A 13,521-nucleotide genomic window follows, 5' to 3' on the forward strand; every position below is an offset into this window, starting at 1 on the left:
TATATGAGCATTTCTTCAATATGAAACCTAAAACTAAGCAGCATTCTCAGTGGGGAGCTGCCACTGTCCTTGTTCTACATGAGATTTAGTTACCGACCTCACGTACTTGTTCCTTGGCTTCCAATTTTCTTAGTGGGGAGCTGCCACTGCCCTTGTCCAATCTGAGCAGCATTCTCCAGTTGGATTTCTGCGATAATGTATTTACGGATCCAATCTTGCCTTCCGTGATCTCCAATTGGAGTCTAGTTGTCAACTAAAAATTGATACCCAAAGCTTTGTTGCGGGATTATAAATTTTAAGAAAAATTATGCCATAGATAATTAATATTATTCACATTAAAAATGTTAGAAGATTTTAACAAACAAAAGATTTAATCGATACGGTCCACATACAAACAATCATGGAACTTATGTCTCTACATAAAATAACAAAATTAAAAATTAAAAATTAAAATTAAAATCGAAAAAGCAACCTAGGCAAGGGAAAAAATCAAAGTTCACTGAAGCACCTAAAGTTTCTGTCCAGTACTCTTGATTGTCAAGAAAGCAACCTAGACAAGAAAAAAATACGAAATATTAAAATACATGCAATTAATTCATACATCAACAGGTTTATACTATAAAAAATTAAAAAAAAAAGGATAAAATATGGTTACATAGTTTGTTTTTGGTGGAAAAGAATCTGGTTTTATACCAGTTAGAGAGGACTTTTTTCAATGATTTAATAGTCTCTTGTTTAGATCAGTGCATTCTAATATTGTAAATGTAAGTGTTGAGATTTTATGTTATAGCTAAACAATCAAACTAAAAACCAAGTTAACACCCATAGAATTATCCCCTGCATTCTCAAGAGGACCTAATTCACTTCTTAATTCTACCTAAACATGTATAACACTTAACACACCATCTGTAGCTTAAAATAATAGAACAATAATGAAAATGATAGAAATCAGACATTAATTTTGAAATCCTGAACAAATACAAATTAGAAGACAGGACATTAAAGTAACTGGTAGATTGAAGACTGACTAGGTTGACAGTGGACCTTGCTCTGCTCACTTCACAAAAAGTAACAGAAAGTACCGACTCTTAGAACACTCGAGTTAGTCTATGAACAATGAGTAGGTAAGGAAAACATATTTTCCAATCGAATAGATATTTATGAAAGAAAATAAGAGAATCAGGATGCCTATTCTAATATCCTAAGCAATAATTTGGGAATTTTCCCACAACCTACACTAAAAGTGGGATAGCTAAGGAAAACAATAAGCAACAATTATTTTTGTTAACAAAGAAAGGGATATGCTATCCACACATCTTATTTTACTTCTCACATATCTTTTGATAATTTTTGTCCGTTAATCTTCTTTAATTCATCCGATCCGACGGCCGAAAATTAAAAAGGTGTGTGAGAAGTAAAATGGGATGTTGTTTGGGCCCAAAATAACAGTTTGGGCCGAGTGTAGGGTCATTCTCGGCCCTGAAGGCCTTGCGGCAAGAATACCACGGATCGTTCAGTATGTGGGCCTCCAAACCTAGGTCGGCTAGGTCATAACGCAAGAGGTCGAATCCTAGTGCAATAGGGACTCTCGACGAGATCAATAATCTAGAAAGCGAATCCGGCTCAGATAAGGACTAGATTCGTAGTCCTAGCGGAGATAGGACTGATCAAGGGGATGTTAATCCGGAGAAGGAGACCTAGTCCAAATAGGATTGGAACTCGGGCTCGATGTGCTGCTACTATAAATACAAGACATTCAGCAACTGTGAGAGCCCCCACAAAATCAATACAAAATTGCCCTGCGCAAACTCTCACAACTTGTGATTTTTCTTTTTCCTTTTTCGCTGACACATCTTCCGTTGGCATCAACAGCACTGTGGAAGCAACCGGTGATATCTTAAGTCGGCATAGATAGCTCTGTCACCATAGAGTCAGTCGGTCTCGCAGTATCTTCCGTTGGCATCAACAGCACTGCGGCGAGAACGATTGATTACCTATCCAAGTCTCGGTCGAGAAGGGTTTCTAAATCCTTATTGGTCGAGGTCATCTCATCAGCCTTCTCGGCGAAGTGAGGTGTTACAGTTATTACATTCGGCACATTGAAAGCCGAATTTGATCTTGAACTTCGTAAGAATAGTAACCTTGTCTTTAGGTTCGAGAGCCCAAGAGGCCGAGACGTGTTCCTTTCTCGGCCGCAATCGCAAGACGCAGAAGTCAGTAGCGCAACCCAACGCAACATCAACAAATTTACTCCTCGGCCGAGCTCGGCCGACGAGTTGGCACACCTCGCATTCACCGAAGGACGTAGTTAGCTCATTAATTACTCGGCATGCGCGCCACGTAGGCTTTGTAGTTTTTAGGGTCAACATTTTGGCACGCCCAGTGGGACCCAGTGCTAAACTACGAAGTTCATGCCAATTGAAACACGATCGGTAAAAAAGAAAACAACTATGGGAAAGTCGACAATCGATTTACCGAATCAAAGCCTGGGACAAAGTGTGCCGCAGGCGCAGAATCCCCTTAGCGCTGTGACACCTGAGTCCACGAGCGCGACTCGCCGAGAGAGAGAAGTTAATCTCGGCGGTCAACTCCGTGGTTTAGAAATCCCTAACAGAAACACATGCGTTCTCAATGAAGGGATAGTAGAGGAGTGTGACGAGGATGGTGGTGAAGGATCTGACCCACCAACGAGGTCGTTTCTCCGAAAGCGACTAGATGAGCAGTCTCGGTCAGTCGAGCAGACGTTCAGTCAAGGCATTGACAAGCTGCATGACGCGATACTCAGTTCCAATGATCGACAAACCAGGCTGCTCGAAATGCTGGTTAGTCAAGTTGGTGGCAGCAGGCCTTTCGATCTTCGCCAACATTGTTTACCAGGAAACAACCCGGTACCGATTGTACCGGCCGAGCCTATTCCTGCCCCGCTCAAACCAATTAACTTGGAGAAAGGAGGAGGGTCGAATAGTAGGTCAGATGGGACCGACCAGAGGGTCGAAGCAACACCTGTTGATATGACCGAAGTTCAGCGGATGATCGACTCGGCCATGAAGAAAGGGCCGAAGTTTCCCAAGTTTATTCATCCGTACCCAGCTTATGTGGAAACGTTTGGATACCCGAAGGGTTTCAAGATCCTAGATTTTAGTCTTTTTGCCGGTGAATCGTCCCTGTCTTCGTTGGAGCACGTGGCTCGTTTCACCGCGCAATGCAGAGATGTTAATAGTGATTTCCACAAGTTACGGCTGTTCAATTTTTCATTGACCGGCTCGGCATTTGCCTGGTACATCAATCTCCCGCCTAATTCCGTCCAAAACTGGGAGGAGTTGGTCGAGAAGTTCCACGAGCAGTTTTATCGGCCGGGGATAGAGATGTCAGTCTCTTCATTAGCACGGATGGCTCAAGCATCTGATGAGGCACCAATGGATTATCTTACCAGGTTCAAATCGGCTAGGAATTGGTGCCGAGTGCCTTTACCCGAAGTCGAATTTGTCAGGCTTGCTTTGAACGGCCTTGATGTCGAATACAAAAAGAAATTCTTAGGGGCAAATTTTCGGGATATGTACGAATTGGCCCAACATGTCGAGCAGTATGATTATTTGCTCCGCGAGGAAAAGACTTCGAAGACTCCAACTCGGGGAACGATTTACAAGAACCCTACTGTCAATTATGCATCAACCGAGGATGAATGTGTTAGTGTGGATGCGGCTGAGATAGTAATAGATAAGCCATACATTTGCAAGGCATTGACTCAGGTTGATTCTAGAGAAGCCAAAAGTCGCTCGGCCACTGAAGGAACATCGAAACCGTCAAAGGTTTATACTTTTGATATTACCAAGGCTGACGCAATTTTTGACCAACTGTTATCAGCAAGAATCATTAAGCTTCGGCCCGGTCATAACATTCCTAAGGCCGAAGAGCTTAAAGGAAAGGTGTATTGCAAGTACCACAATTCGAGCAAACACACGACAAACAATTGCGTCGTATTTCGCGATAATGTCCAAAGCTGGATTGATAATGGCAAACTGAAGTTTCCCGAGAAGAGGATGAGTGTTGATACTGATCCGTTCCCCACGGCAACAGTAAACATGGTCGACGCGTACCTACCCAAGGACAAAGGGAAAGGCAAGGCTGAAGTGGTTGAGACACAACGCCCGCGGAATCAGAATGTTCGGCCACGGTTCATGGCCGATTTTCGTTCAAATAAACCACCTACAGCTTTAACGGGGCCCGCTATTGTCAAACCTATGATAGATTATAGCACTGATGAAGATAGTGGGACGGCGGTTTTGTGCAGGAAATGTAGAGCGAAGGTCGACAGTGAACCAGAGGAGAAGCCTTCTTCGCAACCTGTGGCCATAATTCGGCAAAAGATAGCCAATGAAGGCCAACATCATGGGGTTTTTGGGAGGCTCGGTCCCAAAGTACGGATGGAAGAGACACCCCCGGTCAGGCGGCGCCTCGATTTTGATGCTTCATTTTATGACGATGATTACTATAAGCGTAATTCTAGCTGTTCAGGATCATCGCGGAGTCAAAAGACCTTCAAGCCTCCCGAGCCTAGAGATCAACGTTGGTATACATACCATTCTTCGAAGGGCGTCTACACCGCGTTGTCCAAATCTCAGAAACGCCGGCATCAACGGATAGATTGCATGGCTCGCCGACAAGCAGCCCGAGAAACTTCGGCCCCTAAGTGGCGGCCGAAGGATACAGTTGCCACTGATGAGGAGCGACCACCTCCAGCAATTATGACAGAGTTGGCTCAAGGGAAACGGCTGGTCGATCAAGATGTCGAGACCATGTTTGAAGAAGCTGATAAACGGATCAAACTTCTCATTCGACCAGGGGAAATGAAGGCACGTCTTGAACATTTCAGGCAAGAGGCTGAAAGCAAATTATCCCCGCCAGTTATACAAGAGCCTTTGGTCAAAATTCGACGGAATTTGCATCCGCCGTTCCTTGTGGAGTCTTTGGAGTATATGCGAGAATTTCATAAGAATCATTCGGCCAACGATCTGTATGGTTTGCCGAAGGCATGCCAGGACACCATTGATCTGATCCTGACTTGTCCGGATGCCGAGCGGATCATCCAGAAGACCTCAGATCCAGGATTGAAAGCAAGGTTCCAGCACATACGAGAAGCTCGTGTCTTTGGATTTGAAGTCGACCCGTACACCGATATCAATGCAGCCGACCTTCCTTTCTCGCTGGAGGACCTTCAGTATTTACGATATCACTTTGGAGTATTTTCGGCGGTTTCTCTCTTCAGCCTTACGACCGATGAAATCGCACGTATTGCCCGTCTGGATGCTTATCTCGACACTAGGGATGCTCGGCTACACTACCAGGAGCAGGTTCAGGTCCTGACCCCAAGTTCATTGTCAATCTCAACCTTACCTGAGGCGGTCACGCAGAACCAACAAGTCGTCGAAGCAGCTCCGCCGAGTGACGTCATTGAAGAAGGGACATAAGAGTCTCGTTGTCCGACTCTGACGACAACTGAGTCAGTAGTCGCCGACCAACCGAATGAGGAGGGTCTTGACCAAATGGGCCCTTCAGTCCTGGATAATATGGAAATCAGTATGGTCCATGTGTTACCTGCCGATTTTCAATCAAGCACGGCTCAACCAAATTTCCTTGATGGAGATGTGGTTGCTGAGGAACCCGGCCATGTCGATTTTGTATCGATTGCTGAAGGCGAGTCAACAGCAAAAGATGATAGTCTAAAGGCCGCTTTGGCCGAATTGTTCCCTCGTTCATCGTCGGCTAAGCTTCACCATTTAAAGCCACTGTATGTGACGGCCCACATCGAGGGATATCCAGTTTCTAAAGTTTTTGTCAACTGTGGAGCTACCGTTAATATCATGCCTCTGAACATCATGAAGGCCCTGCGCCGTTCAAATGACGAGCTTATTCCGTCAGGAATCACAATGAGTAGTTTTGTCGGTGACAAATCCCATACCAAAGGTGTACTACCGTTGACTGTAAATATTGCCGGTCGCACCCATATGACCGCCTTTTTCGTGGTTGATTCCAAAACCGAGTATAATGCATTGCTCGGCCGAGATTGGATTCATCAAACCAGTTGTATTCCTTCATCATTGTACCAAGTGCTTGTCTTTTGGGACGGCAAATTGGTCACTGTTCATCCGGCCGATAGCCAGCCCTTCGAAGCTAACATGATACAAGCACGGTATTATGACGATCACGTCGGCTACATTACTTTGCAAGGCTTCAATGAAGAGGGACGGCCGACTCGAATTTCCGTTCAGAAAGCTATCGAGGTTGGCGCCGAGACTATCCAGCAGGATTCGGCGAGACTCGGGTTAGCTAACTTTCTCCCCGAAGCCGATGTTTGACACCGATCGGGAAGCACGCAGGGCCGCGGTTTCATCTACTATGGAACGACTGCTGGCCCATTGGTATACGATATCTAAACAACCAAATTCGGGCGTCAACCTCGTCGAGTTCTTTGCTGAGGGAGATAATGGGCCTGTATTATCTTTTGATAAAATTCGAGCCGCCCCGGCCGAACTCGAAGATCACCGGCCCCTTGTTAAAGACCCTTTGGAAGAGATTAATGTTGGGACGGCCGATGACCCACGGCTTTTGTTTATTAGTGCGTTACTTCCCCAACGAATGAAAGACGAGTTTCGTATCTTGCTTACGAAATTCAAAGATTGTTTTGCTTGGAGTTATCATGAAATGTCCGGCTTAGATCGTACTCTGGTCGAGCATGAATTGCGTATTAAGCCCGGATTTAAACCTTTCCGTCAGCTACCTCGTCGATTCTCGACCGAAGTACAACTCAGTGTCAAGGATGAACTAGTTCGGCTTTTGAAAGCCGGATTCATTCGGACAGCTCGATATGTCGAATGGTTAGCAAATATCGTTCCTGTATTAAAGAAAAGTGAGGCACTGCGCATCTGTACCGATTTTCACAATCTGAATCTCGCAACTCCCAAAGATGAGTATACAATGCCGATTTCAGATTTGTTAATCGATGCCGCGGCAAATCATGCGATCTTATCCTTTATGGATGGACATGCCGGGTACAACCAAATATTTATTGCCAAAGCCGATGTGCACAAAACTGTTTTCCGTTGCCCGGGGGCACTCGGCACTTATGAATGGGTTGTCATGCCATTCGGCCTCAAGAATGCCGGCGCCACGTACCAACGGGCGATGAACACCATCTTCCATGATTTAATTGGTACCATCGTCGAAGTTTACATCGACGATGTTGTCGTCAAATCTAAACGCCGACGGACACATCTGGATGATCTCTGATAGGCTTTCCTTCGCATGCGTCAGCACAACCTCAAGATGAACCCTGCCAAGTGTGCCTTCGATGTCTCGGCCGAGAATTTTCTTGGTTTTCTCGTACATCATCGGGGGATTGAAGTCGATGAGAATAAGGCACGTGCAATCATCAATGCTTCACCACCGACTACGAAGAAACAACTGCAGTCCTTACTCGGTAAGATAAATTTTCTCCGCCGATTTATAGCTAACTCGGCAGGAAAAATGAAAGCGTTTTCCACGCTTTTGAAACTTAAGGACTCGGATACATTTGCGTGGACGACCGAGCATCAGGCGGCATTTACACAAATCAAAGTCTCTCTCACAACGCCGCCTGTTCTTGTTCCACCTCGGCGCGGTAAACCCCTCAAACTATATATTTCGGCGGCTGAAGAGTCCATCGACTGCCTCCTTGCCCAAGACAATGATGCCGGGCGAGAGCAGACTATTTTTTACCTCAGTCGAAATCTTAATCCACCGGAGATCAATTATTCCGCCGTGGAGAAGCTCTGTCTTGCCGTGTTCTTCGCCGCCTCCAAACTCCGTCATTACATGCTTCCGTCGGTCACACAAGTCATTGCCCAGACCGACGTCATCCGGTACATGCTTACCCGGCCGATCGTAAAAGGGAGAATTGGGAAGTGGACGATGGCGTTGTCCGAGTTTAGCCTACAATACGTGCCTCAGAAAGCTGTCAAAGGCCAAGCATTGGCCGATTTCCTGGCTCACCATCCTTCCCCCTATGGTTTTGGGGACACCGATGTCGAAATCGGCATGGTTGAAGCACGTGACAATTATTGGACGATGTATTTTGACGGGTCCAGTACTTCATCCTCAGCCGGCGTTGGAGTTGTCATTCAATCTCCTAATCATGATCGTTGGTATTTTTCGCTTAAGTTGGATTTTGACTGCACCAATAATCAGGCCGAATATGAAGCCTTAATCATCGGCCTTGGCCTCCTTCATGACTTGCGGGTCACCCGTGCCCTCATCCTCGGTGACTCTGAACTTGTGATCAACCAACTTAATGGATCTTTTCGATGCATGAGTTGTACCCTGGCACCCTACCACATGGTTGCTAGCTATTTGGCCGAGTCCTTTGCCGGTATTACGTTCGAGCATGTTTCCCGGATCCATAATACCGACGCAGATGAGTTAGCTCAAATTGCCTCTGGCGCACAACTCCTGGGGGGCAAGCTAGGCCGAGAAATACCGGTGCTACGACAATTATACTCGGCCTTGGTCAACCAGCAAATCCTCCGGCGCGACGATGTAATACGCACTCGAGTCATGTCTTTACCTTCGTTGTTAGACCGACAAGATACTATAGAGGTCTGCACCGTCGAGGCAACACCAGATGATTGGAGAAAACCCATTATGCAGTACCTTGACAATCCCAATGAAAAACATAGTCGCAAGACACGAGTTCACGCCACGAACTATGTCACGTACCAGAACGAGTTATATCGAAAAGGGGAGGATGGATTACTACTGCTATGCCTCGGCCCTCAAGAAGGTGCTCGGGTGATCTCGGAAGTTCATGAAGGGGTTTGCGGAGCTCATCAATCCGGACGGAAAATGCGATGGTTACTTCGACGGCACGGCTATTTTTGGCCAAGGATACTAAAGGATTGTATCGAGTTTGCACGAGGATGCGTACAGTGCCAAATCCACGGGCCAATACAAAGGGTCCCGGCTGAATCGTTACATTCGGTCATTAAACCATGGCCATTTAGAGGATGGGCCATGGACGTAATCGGCAAAATCACGCCGACTTCTGGAGCTGCTAAGCATGCATGGATAATAGTCGCAACTGATTACTTTACTAAGTGGGTCGAAGCAAAATCATACGCCGAGTTAACATCTAAAGAGGTTTGCGACTTCGTGGAGGAACACATTGTGACCAGGTTCAGTGTACCGGAAACGATCATAACCGACAATGGAACAATCTTCACAGCCGAAAGGTTTAAAGAATACACGGCAAATTTGAAAATTCGGTTGGAACAGTCCACACCGTATTATCCACAGGCGAATGGGCAGGCCGAGGCAAGTAATAAAGTGTTGATCGGCATCCTCGAAAAAATAATAAAAGAAAGGCCTGGCATGTGGCATTTGAAGTTGAACGAGGCATTATGGGCATACCAAACGTCGCCCCGGTCGGCGACCGCGACAACCCCATACGCATTAACCTACGGACACGATGCAATGTTACCAGTCGAGTTGAGCATAAATTCGTTGCGATTAATTGAGCAAAGTAGTTTGTTTAGCGCCGAATATAATCAGTCCATGAGACAGGAACTAGAAGATTTGGAAGAAGCGCGGCTTGACGCTTACAACTTGTTGGTGGCACAAAAACAGATTGCCGAGCGGGCCTATAATCAAAAGGTGCGACAGAAAACATTCGGCGAGGGTGATTTAGTGTGGCAAACGGTGTTGCCCGTAGGAATAAAAGATCCTAGGTTCGGCAAGTGGTCGTCGAATTGGGAAGGGCCGTTTATTGTGCATAAAGTATACGGAAAAGGGGCGTATCATCTTAAAGACCAAACCGGTGCGGTCCACTGATTACCGATTAATGGGAAGTTTTTGAAGAAATATTATCCGGTCACATGGGAAATGCGAGAATAGTAAACCAGTCCATTAAAATTGATAAGTATTTATAAAATGAGTAGGTCGGTTGGTTTACATTCAGATACATTTAAGGAGAAGAGGGAAGAAGAGTGCTGAGTAGAGCCTTCAACTCCAACCACCGCACGTCGGCCATGAGGACTTCGGCTTGCCGATTCTTTTTGTCCAGCTTCAGCCGCTCGACCCGTTTTTTGGCTTCCGCATACTCGGTTAGGCGATCCTTCCCGCCTGACTCGAAGTCTCTAGCAAGCTCGGAAGCAATGGCCGACCGACGTTTTGCTAGTTCGGCCATCTGACGGTCGAGCTCGGCTAACGCGTCTCCTTTTACCCGTAGATCGTCAATCTTCGGACGGAGGGTGTCTTGAACGGCCGTGGCGGCTTGCAGGTCTTGTTCGGCCTTTAGAGCGGTCTGGAAGATACTAAATGTCTCCCGAACGCACTCCAAGGCAGATGATGCCCGAACAATGGCATCTCCGCTCAGGCGACCGTCGGCTCCAAGGTCGTTCAGACACACGCCGAGCAAATCAAGACCGTTGCGCTCAAGTACTTGCGATGATGAGAGCGACATGACTTTTCGCAGCTGGGTTAGGGCGCTGGGATCGGCAGCTTCGGTCGTAGCGGCCGAAGGACCAGACTCTGCAGTAGTACTGGAGATGAGGGCTTTGAATTCGACCTCCCAGGAAGCCTGCACATACAAATCAGGTTAAGTTTAAAAGAAGTCATGACAGGAGTAGCAAGAAGGTTTCGTTTTTTTAACCTGCCGAGAGGAGACCTCGGCCATGTCTCCAGGATCGTTGGTCGAACCTAAAGAACTCAATGGCCGAGCCCAGTGTTTCAGGTTGCTTCTCAATTCACGCGGCCGATGGAGGTTATCTATGTTTGATGGCCACTGAGGCGGCCACGAAATATAGATAACGCCCTTCGGCGCGTAGAATTCTTGGTGAAAAGAATGTACAGGCACCTGACATTTATTATTTTCCTCGTTTAGAATTCTAAAGAAAAAAAACAATCAAGGAAAGATGGTCGAAGATGCTTACAAAGGCTGAGGTAGCCTCCTGTGGAGGAATGTGGAAGCCCTGGTCTTGAGGATGAACAGGCGATTCCGCCGTTGCCTCGGGTTCCTCGACCGGTCGTTTGCCACGGTCGGCTGTGGAAGGGCCGACTGGAACAGCTGCTTCAGAGGAGGCAGGGACGTCCTGGTCCTGAGAGGGAGCGAGAGGTTCGGCCACCGGGGTCGGTTCCTCGACCAGGCGCTTGCCACGATCAGCCGTGGAGGGGCCGGCTCGAACCACCGTCTCAGACACTAGAGGAGGTGGTTGGCGAGGATGAGGACGGTGTGCCGGCGGGACTTCGTCGCTCCTCTCGCTCTCTTCTAGAACGAAGAACGAGGGCTTTGGATTTTTCGGGGAGGTTTCCTCGGCCGTAGAGACCACCTGTTGAGGGACAGGTGCCTTCTCGACGGAGGGGGGTACGACTTGTTTCTCGGCCAGGGGTTGGCCGGCGGCTGGAGAAGGGGAAGCACTAGGAGTCGTCGTCCCCGTAGTGTGACTGGAGATGACGTGGATCTCCCGTGCACCTTTCTTCGCCAGTTGTTTAACCCGCTTGGCAGGCGGGGAAGGCTCGATAGCCGGCCCGGCCTCTGGGCGAGGCCGTTTGGTCAGCACTGCCCGACCAGCAGCTTTGTCCCTTTTAACCACGGCCGATTTTTTCTCGACCGTGGCCGCAGCAACAGCCTCCGTTTTTCTCGAAGGCCGACTACCTAAAAGGATAAAAACAATTCAGTAAGGCAAATCAATATAAAAAAAAAATTAAAAAAAAAAAAAAAAAAGAAATAAAGCAACTACCTTGGGGTTGGGGGGCAGAAGGTTTTTTAGGTTGACCACCAAAAAGTGTGTCCACAATGGTATCGACCGAGACCCCGAAAAACCGTTGGGTGTAACTGTCCCACCAATCACCGAAGGTGTCGGTGCAAAGGGTTTCTGGAGTGGCCGGTCGAAGGCGAAATTTCTGGCACCGTTCCTGGAACTCCTTCTTGGCGTCGGCGCACTCCTTCTCTGAGGAGCCAGGTTCGCGTCCGTGACTTAGGACGGACCGAGAGGAGAGAAGGGGGACTGGGCTACCTTTGAGGTAGCCAAGCTGCCGAGCAAGGAAGTTAGGATGATACACTTCCCACCCCGCTCGTTTTCCATCGCAACCAAGGGGGAGGTCGCGAGCAAGCACGAACGACCCCCAGGACTGACGAAGGTCGGCGTCTTCATCTGCGCTCCACGCCGATATAGGTAGCCTGACCGAGGAAGGATATGCCCGACGACGACATATCAGGAACTCATCGTTGGAGAGATCGTCGAGGGCGAAAAAGAATTTAAATATTTCTTCGGCTCGGTGAGGGGGTATTGGTCGAGAAGCCAGCTGAGGTCCAAGCGCCTCTGTGGGTGAGAAATCGACGATTGCTGGCCGAAGGGAGGCGAAGTACACTTGGAGCCAGAGTTGAAAGACCTAGAGATGACCATTCTGGTATGGGCCAATTTTGTGCAGGGTCGTCTCAGCCAGGCAACGGAAGAGATGGGCCAAGATGTTGGGGCCAAGTGCCAAGACATGACCGCTAGCCAGGGCCTCGGCCACTGGCATATTCTCGACCAGGCATTTGTTCGATTTGGTACAACAAATGTACTTGTTGTACCAGTAGAAAAGGAAAGCTTCATGTTCCCCTTCCCGCAGGGCCTCTTCTCCTCGGCCAGCGAAATGGAGATAGAGGGTGTTGTAGTTGAAGAAGTTCTTGTGGAGTTTCTGAACGTCTTCTTTTGAGGGGATATGACCCTCACGGCTCAACGTCTCAAAAGCTCGTCGGTCGAAGAGCGTCTTCAGGTCGAGATTCGACCGATATCCGGAGAGGGCAGTATCGATGGGGATTCCAGTTGCTGAAGTCCCCAAGATGGCAGTGACATCAAGAATGGTGGGGCCGATAGGACCAAGGGGGAGAACCATGGTGTTGGTGGCCGAACACCAGAAGCATATGGCGGCTAGGAGAAGCTCCTTGTCAAGAACGATGTCCATAGACGAAAGAAGGATGGCGTCGTAAAGGCCGAGGACTTTCCATTGCTTGCCGAAGAGCTTCTCCATGCGAACGACCCAGGCTGCCCAGGTTGTAGTGGTCGAAGGCCAGGAACCTTGCGGTTTCGCTGCTTCCCATCTGGACCATTCAAACCCTTAGAACAAGGGTGACAAGCAGTGTTCCTGAAGAAGTTCGGTGATAGTTGATGGTACGGTTGCTTTGAAGAGAGGGCCCAAGATTTGGTGAACAGTGCTCATGTCACTTTCAAACCGTATAGTCTTGGTCGAGCTCCAATCAAGAATCTTCTGATGCTGGTCACATTCCTTGGAAAGCTTGGAGATGAAGGACGCCATTGTAAGAAGGAAGCACGGTGTAAAAGGGTTTTCTGGGTTGGGGGTTTGAAAACGAAGACTTGGAATAGAAGAATGCACTAGAGAGCAATAGCAAGGGATTTCAGAAAGTTTTGGGAGCGTAAAGTGCGAATGAGAGATTTTCAGTATTTATAGGCTTTTAGCAAGAAGGGTAATCGTTTAAAATTCAAAACA

The 13,521-nt window shown here is 47.8% G+C and overlaps 1 protein-coding gene and 1 pseudogene across 4 annotated transcripts in view; both read left to right on the forward strand.

Moving 5' to 3' along the window:
• The window catches only part of LOC126622447 (MDIS1-interacting receptor like kinase 2-like), a 78,881-nt pseudogene that overhangs the window by 44,034 nt on the left and 21,326 nt on the right, over positions 1–13,521 (forward strand).
• The window catches only part of LOC126622453 (uncharacterized), a 35,200-nt gene that overhangs the window by 8,702 nt on the left and 12,977 nt on the right, over positions 1–13,521 (forward strand). The window lies entirely within an intron of this gene.

Source organism: Malus sylvestris, chromosome 5 (genome assembly GCF_916048215.2).
Source record: "Malus sylvestris chromosome 5, drMalSylv7.2, whole genome shotgun sequence".
NCBI classification, from domain to species: Eukaryota; Viridiplantae; Streptophyta; class Magnoliopsida; order Rosales; family Rosaceae; genus Malus; species Malus sylvestris.